The sequence below is a fragment of the Falco rusticolus genome, chromosome 3 (genome assembly GCF_015220075.1).
Source record: "Falco rusticolus isolate bFalRus1 chromosome 3, bFalRus1.pri, whole genome shotgun sequence".
Lineage (NCBI taxonomy): Eukaryota > Metazoa > Chordata > Aves > Falconiformes > Falconidae > Falco > Falco rusticolus.
Genome location: NC_051189.1, coordinates 105,621,550 through 105,629,879, shown reverse-complemented (window position 1 = coordinate 105,629,879; position 8,330 = coordinate 105,621,550).

Sequence of the window (8,330 nt, the reverse complement as noted above, 5' to 3'; positions counted from 1 at the left end):
GACCAAAGACTGACCGGCAAACTGGTAGGTTTTGAAAATGGCTGTCAGTAAGAAGGTGTATCAGTGAGTCCACACAACACAGATAATAATCTCATGGCTGATGGTTTTAATCAGAAATACTCAGTCTTCATCCACAGCCACTCTATGTGCGCCTCAGCAAGCCATTTTTCCCCTGGGGGAAGCAGCATAGCGAAATGCAGGGCCCTTATTGGTCCCCCAGGCAGGCTGCCCCAGTCCTCTGATGCCCCAGGAGAGATGAGCTGGTGATTTTGACCAACGCAAGCACAAAACCAACTCAGTCTATCAAACTGGTGAGGGGAAGAGCCTCCTTTGGTGCAGCAGTCTACGTTGAGTCTCCTTCCCCGCTCCATCGCAATTAAACCCCAGCAGCCGCCTCAGGCACAGCGCTGCTGGGTGGCTGCCGCTGCTGGAGCCCCCAAGAGCCAGCTTGCCCCGGAGTCACTTTGGCACTGGTGACCAGCTTAATTCCCCGGCACGCTTGGCTGAGCATTCCCCACCCCCTTGCAACTGCCTCCTATTCCAGGAAGGAGTGCACAGGGTTTTGCCTCACTTTTCACATAGCTTTCAACAGCTCCAATGTCATTGCCTAGGCGACCGGGACGCTACTTGATTGTAGTGCAGTAAATAACATAGATCCTCAATCCCAGGCCGCTCCTGTCCGCGGGAGACCTCCGGAGGAACTTGAAACGCTCGGGAAGCCAAAGCAGGTAGGAGGAAAAGAAAATGACTGAAGGAAACCCCTTGCTATTTTTGTGCGTGAGTTACTCAGCACGACCCTCTCTCGAGTGCTCGAAAATGCAGCTGTAAGATGATTTGCAGCTCCTTTGCTTGTAGGCTAGTGACACGATATTAAAGTGTCTTGCAAAGTTTGCTCCCAAGTGGCTTAGATCTGGAGTTAGAGCACTTGCGGAGAAAAAAGTGGCCAAACCTTGAATGGGAAAAGCAGAGGTGGGGCCAGGTACTGGCAGGATGCTGAGGCTGGCTGCCTGCTGCCAGGTCCCTACGCAGGGCTGATGCTTGGCTGACAGGGAGGGAGGGAGAGTTGGCTGGTTTAGCCTCCTGCCCCATCATGAGTTGCCTGTCAATGACTCTGGCCGTCAGAGAGGATTTCTGTTGGACCTGCCTGCTTCTTGGAAAGAAAATTGTTAATAAGCTGCTGGACCCCAGGGAGGTCTCCTGAGGTTCAAGTGTGCTGCAGGAAAGCTTGCTCACTCGTTTTTGGACACTTTTACAAGCCTTGTTTTGCAGGTGTGAATTTAATAATCTGGGACAAATGAGCAATAGCACAGGCTAGTGTTGGCATCTTGGGAGCCATCAGTGTTTTGCAAACTTTTATGTGCTGGGGGATGGATGAGCCTGATGGTTCTCATTTTGCAGAGGAGAGAAGGTCCAGGGGCCAGTTCACAAGACATCAAGTAATACACAGCAGCTTGGTGTGAGACTTAGAAATGGCTCTCAAAAGCCTTCCTCTCTCAGGATGGGCCAAGAGGCTTTTGGAATTAGGAATAGCCCCATTATACAGGTTCTCTGCATGTATTTCCCTTTAAGGTGGCTGTAAAATGCTGTCACATTTCATTCTGGGCTGTTGGAGTGACAGGATAGTGGTTAATACATTATTGCTAGGTGAAATAGCAATGCACATTTCTAGGTGTCTAAAACCAAGGCTTAGATTTAATGCTGAGATCAAAGATGCACATTCCAGAGAGTGCAGAAACTCAGCTGCCAGGCATCACTCTCGGCAAGGCATCAGCCCCCTGCAGTACCCTCCTTATATTGATGAAAGAAGGAAGTTGAGTTTATAATAATTATAAGAATATATTCAGACCCTGTGGTCAAAACACAAACCGTCAGCTGAATGAAGCATGGTTGAATATATGCAAGTTCATCTGCTCTGCTTCTCCAGAGAGTCATTCTCCCTTCTCGGGATGGCTGTAGTGGGCTTTGGTGCATGCTTTTCATTCTGCTTCTGTCCCTGGGGCTGGGGGAGAAACGGCTGCTTCAGCTGGGCTGGGGTTGACTTGGCATCTCAGACATAGCCAAAGTCACAGCAGTGGGAAAAAGACTGAGGACACTGAGCGTTTCCATACTAATCAGTGGAAATCACTTCAGTGGCAATTTACAGGGAGGGTACGTGGCCAGAAGGAGCTGGCCCCGGAGCGAGCCAACCCGCTCCCGCAGCTCCAGAGGGGTGGCAGCCCCCACCTTGGTGCTAAGCCGGCAGTGGGCTGAGCTGAGCCCCAGCGCAAGCGAAGGTGGTGGATCGCCGCTTGGTAGGGTTTATCTCTGTAGTCTTGGCCTCTTTTTTCCATGTGCAGTTTCCCTGCAATGCCCTGACTAGCAACAGAGGGAAGCAGCAATCCAGCGAACAGTGGAGCCGGCTTGGGGAAGCACATGGAGAGCAGCTTTCCCAGGTGAAATCTGGCAAATCACGCCAGCAGCCTTGGCACCAAGCACCAACCACCCTGCTTTGCATGATTTGGTCTTTCTTCCCCCAGTAGCCTTCAATAAATGTGGTGTACATCCTGTGGCAGCCCTCGTGCCAGCCCTGCCAAGCATCCCACATCGCCTCCCTGCTGTGTCAAGGCAGAGGGGACAGAGGACCTCTTTGCCCTTCCCTGGGCAAAGAGATCTGCAGTTTAATAAGCAGGTTTGGGTCTCTAGTGTTAAACTCTCCTGGTGGGGGTTTGGCTAGAGAACTCTTTCTGGCAGAAGTCAGGGTGATACCTCAAGTTTTTCTTTTGGTGCTGTGAAGCTGGGGATGTCAGGGAGCTGACACAGTTACAACAGAGGCGAGATAGTCTCCAAATGGACCAGGGGGGCTGGAGGTGGCAGAGAAGCTGAACCTGAGCTCTGGCTGATCATGAGCTCTGCCACTGCTGATGTGTTTAGCCCCAGGTCATTCACTTCCCAGTGCCATTTACATACCCCATAGGCACTGGGAAGGTAGTTACATCCCAGCCATTTGTAATTCTTATTTAGCAACACAGAATTAGTCTCTAAAGCTCTCCCTAGTTCACCTTTAATTTAGCTGTGCCACAGGGCCTCCACTGCTTCTGATGGTGATGGTGTGTCCTTTCCTTCTGCTGGACCTCACCATCAGAATGCTTTCCCAGCTTCCCTGAATGTGACTGCCTTCACTGTTCATTGCATAATGGGACTCCAAATGGCACCTCATTTTTCTTACTTTTTCTAGTAAATGACGTTGTCATCAGCACCACTGCCAACCTTGGGGAACCCTATTTGCAAAGGCTTTTGTGATTCTTGCTCATTTTAGATGCTCAGCCATCAGGCTGTCATTCTTGCAGCAGAGGTACTTTCCCAAGATGTTGGATGATCGCAGCAGCAGGGATGTGCATTAACAACACCCACAGCCTGAGCTTCTCTTTTGTACCATGGAGTTTAGAGCACAAATGTGAGAAGATACTGGCCTGGCTTTGCAAGTGCTGATTGTGCTTTGAAAGAGAAAGGGAACTTCCAAAACGCCCTTAAAATATTCAGATTTTTTTTCCTTTTGAAAACGAGTGCAGCCACGTGGTTAGAGCTGGTGTCACCCATCATGACCACGCAGCCGGGGCGGTGCGGAGGTGCTTTCACCACTGAAGGGAAAGGCCTGGCTCCTTCCTGAAGCTGCCGCTGCCCTGGGCCAGGGAAAGCAGCATGGAAGAAGGGTAAGGCCACTAGCAGTCACCTGCCTCAGCTCTGAGCTCTCCTTTTCTCAAAGCTGCCATGTAGGTCCTTTCCTTTCTCTGTGTGTCACATGTGGGACGAGGAGGGATGGGAGGACACAGACTCTCACTGCTAGCTATTCCGCAATGACACCCATGGGGAATGAGCCCTCCTCTGCTGTGGCAACCCCTCCTGGAAAAGCATCTGCAGATGTCTTGTCTTGCAGATGCAGCAGAAAGCAGCTCCCAGCATCAGCTGTCGGAGGGCACCACACTGCTTTCGTTTTAACTCCTGGCCCCTGCAGCCACCCAGTCCCTGGCTGATTCAGAGGAGCCCGGGCGACCCCGAGCATCACTCAGAAAGCTGCTGCCCTCATGCTCGGCAGCTCAAGCCCCAAAAGCAGGAAGTTCTCAGGCTTTCACTATTAGATGTCGGTACCAAGTTGAAATGAGATGCTAACACTGGGATGGGTCAGAGGCGTAGTCAGGTGGTGCCTGGGGCACATCCATGTCAGCCAGGGCAGGGAAGCAGCCCCACTGCAGGTAAGGGAGGAAGAAGACGATGGCATGGCGGGGCTGCCAGCAGAGGAAGGCAGCATGGGGATCAAGATGGCTTCGCAAAATCTGCCGCTCTGGCTGCTGGGGTCAGAGAGGTGCTGGGCACAAAGGGAGAGCTGCGTACTTCCTTCCGCACTTGCAGGAGGCCAAGAAATGTTGGCCAGGGGCAAGGGGAGCCGACTGGATTGAAGATGACTCTGCTTGTGCCTATGCAGTAGCATTCAGAAGGCTTTGGCTGAAGAGTGGGCTTTCCCACAGACTTCCCGTATGCAGTCTCGGATAAACTGTGCTTTCTCCCATTAATACTTTCTTGTCTGCAAAGCAAAGGCAATGTTCCTGCCTCGCTTTATTTGGGGGGCATCATATTCCATTCAATAAAGTTTGCAAGCTGCTTAGAAGTGGGAAGGTCATTTTAATGTCTGAACAAGTAAGATTTAGGATATCTGCGTCATGGCTTCACTAAACTTGCAGTATGCATCTGGGTGTCTTATGGATTTGTGGGCATTTGCAACTAGAACTTCCTGAGAAAAATACATTAGCCTGTTGGCAAACGATGTTCCTGGGATAAAAGGTGCCCCATGCCCAAAATGCACAAACCAGGATCAGAGCTGAAGGGCTATCTATCAAGATAGAGCACAGGCAGACTTTTGAAGTGAAGTGGGCACTGGTTCAGGATGCCTGAGCTCCTGCCAGTGCTCAGAGCTCCTGCAATCCTGCTTTTTTGGCACACCTTGCTCAGAGCCAGTGGCACCCGCAGATGTTTCATGTACCAGTCCATGGGGTATACAGCCTGTGGCCTGAATTTGTGGCACTGCTGTGATTCAGAGACAGGAATGTCTCTCCCGCATTCCCCAGATTCACAGAGGTGGACTTCCACATGCAGAGCAGAGCAAAGATGACACCATGCAGCCCAGCAGCTTGGACCTGGGGCTGCAACAAGGGTGCACTGATTCTTGCTGCAAGATTATTTTTCTGCCACCTAGCTTAGGGTTTCAGTTTGATTCAGAGAGCTGGTACTCGAGAGTTTGGTATCACTTTGTCTAACCAGAGAGCCCAAGATGTTTGCTGAATGAAGCCAGTCCAAAGTGATTACTAAGAGCAGTTGGGCAAAGCCTCCCCAGGGCTGGGAGAGCTGTTTGTAGCCACACTGAAGCACACCACAAACATCTGAAATGGGAGCCTTGAGTCACAGAATGAGTGCTTAGCAGAAATGGGCTGATGTCCCAATGCCCTTTCCAAAACACCCACATATTTGTAAGAGCACTGGCCTGCGACGTCATCACCAGAGATACCACTCCTACGGGAAAGCCTGGCAGTTTTCTTTTGTTATCTGTAGTCCTGGTCTGCAGTGAAGGTGTTTCCAGTCACCTCCCATCCTGTGTATGCTGTCTTTCCGTGCAGCAGACTCCAGGGTAGGCTAAGCTTGGGTCACCCCTCCTGCACCCCACTCCTTGCCTGCAGCTTGCCATGGGGGTGAGGGGCACGGTCTCCCTGGGCCTTCTGGGGCTCTGGTCCCTGTCGTGCTGCAGGGAGCAAGGTGGGACACTCCTGCCCTTTGCCAGCCATTTTGCTGACATGAGGTGGCTCTCCAGCAATGCTAACCTTGCTGTTTCTTTTTACCCCTAGAGTGATTTATCCTTTGTCAGACTCCCCCTCCGCAAAGATGTCCCAATCATCTCCAGCTGATGAAGGCACAACGTTTGAGCACCTCTGGAGCACACTGTAAGTGGTGGCTGATCATTTGCCTTGAGGTTTATTCTGAGTCAGAAGTGACCCTTTCCTCTGTAGTCTGTGTTAGCACCTATTATTGCTGTGGCCTGAAAGGAAACAAGTTTCTTTCGCATGTTCCAGTTGCCACATATTCCTTTTCTACATTGAGAGTTTTGCTGCCAGACTCTGATCTCTCTGCTCAGACCATTTCATTTGCCAAACCCTTTTGCCCTGGTGGCAGTAGGCAGTTCAAAGATGGTGGAGTGTGCGTACCCTGAAAGCAGAGCCCCACAAACCTTGTCTCCAGGTATTGGACACTGTTTCTGAAAAGCCACAGCATTTTTGATGCACACATTAAATATAAAGGCAGGAGAGCTGCAAATTGCAGCGTAGCATTCCTACAGCATGGATGCCCTCATGCACATTGGAGGTCCTTACTGGGGCACGCTTCCTCTCACTCAAGGAAGCAAAGGTGTTCGGCGAGCAAAAATGCCTCAGCAGCAAGCTGGGAAAGGGAGCCACTGACTCGTGCTTGTGCAGAGGAGAGCAGCTGGGCCACATCCTTCATGCCCTGCCTGCTGAGGAGCCCCACTGGCCACAGCAGCACCCTGGGGACCCTGCCCATGTCCCCATGGGCACATGGAGCCAGCTCTGGTGAGCCGCGGCTGAGTACCAACACACCTGCCTGCTTTTCCTGAACCGTGGCACTAGGAGCTGGCATTGATAGGTGATTTTTTGATGCGGTGCTCCAGGACCACACGGAGATGGTGTCAGGGTCAGAGTAAAGGACCCCTTTTGGCTGGGACCCTTGCTTGGGGTGTGGTGGGAGACACTGGCGCCAAGCCTGGGAGGATGCATTCTTACTTGTTAGTCTTCACTCATCAGGTCATGAGGCTTGGTGACTGCCCAATTAAAATGGGTATTTTCTAAAATTAAGCGCCAAGTCACACCAAGACTTTTGCAAGTCTTCTGGCCTTTGAGCCTCACACTCTAATCAAAAAAGGAGGAAGAACTGTGCTTAATTTTATCCTCTTTCTTCCTTGGTATCCTCTCACTTAAAGATATCCCAAGGTGACAGATACACTAAAGCAACCAGATGGATGAAAAACTTCCCAAATCTCTGGTTGCTTTACCCACCAGGCAACAGTTTGAGCAAAACCTGCTCTGCCATGTGAAAATAAAAGCAGAGGATGGAGGAAGAAGTCAAGAAGGGGACAGGGATCAAGGGAATTGCAGGTTGTTGTGTGGTTGTGGTGCAGGCTGTGCTGGAGAGCTGGAAGGCTGACTGTGCACATCACCTTTTTTGCAGGGAGCCAGACAGCACCTATTTCGACCTCCCTCCATCCAACCATACAGGCAGCAGTGAGGTCTCCAATCGCACAGAGGTCACGATGGATGTCTTCCAGATGAGAAGCATGAATGACTCAGTCATGGTGAGTGTGCTCAGACTGCACAAATGGGAGCTGGGGTAGGAAGTGGGATACTTGCTGGTTCATAAACCAAACACAAACACAACAGGTGCAGCTGTCATTTGTGCAGGGTGTGATAACCTGTAATCGACTGCACCCCAGGATTGCAGCTGGATGGTGCAGTGGTCAGTATAACAGTGGCTACTTATTAATAGATAATATTGCTGCAGGCAGCAGCGGGGACTCCGTGCTGAAACAGCAGCAGAGCCTGAGTACCTCAACAGGAGGAGAGAATAATTTGCTCTGGTATAAACATGACATGTAGTAAAGCCGTTTGTAAGCTGCTGACAGTGCAGAGCTGCTGGAGGGGCAGATCACACTCCCAACTCCCAGCTCTGCTCCCGCCACATCCCCAAGCATCTGTGCCATTGCCCTTTCCTCCAAGAAGCTGGTGTGCCTGTGTCTAAGGCAAAGCGTTTGAAAAGCATAGCGGGTGTGTGAGACATCTGAGTCACTTCTGTGTGTTAAGAGCCCTGAGCAGGGCAGCCTCCCAGGAGCATACCTGAAGCAGCTCTGGCTGTTGGCAGCGTCTCCCTCCAGAAAGCTGCAGTTTCCCTCCTCGCCAGCTTGCATCCCCTCCCCCAGCCCCCTTTTCCCTCGCTTTTCACTTGCTTTCCCTCCCTTCCCTGGCCTTTGTCTACAGCGGGCAGGAGCCTGGCAGAGGGATCAGGCAGGGCGGTGGTGCTAATTGGGGAGCTGCCCCTCGCTGAGCTTGCTGTCGCCTTCCTTCTTGTTCCCGCTGTAACCGAAGCTGAGCCTGAGGAGCCGGTGCAGCCCAGGGTGCTGCCAGGGCCACGCAAGCCCTGGCTTTGCAGCACTCTGCACACAGCGGCTGCACACAGGCAGGGCAGAGCCAGCTCCTGGCCCTTGCTTGGGATAATGAGCCGGTAGTAAATATTTACGTTGG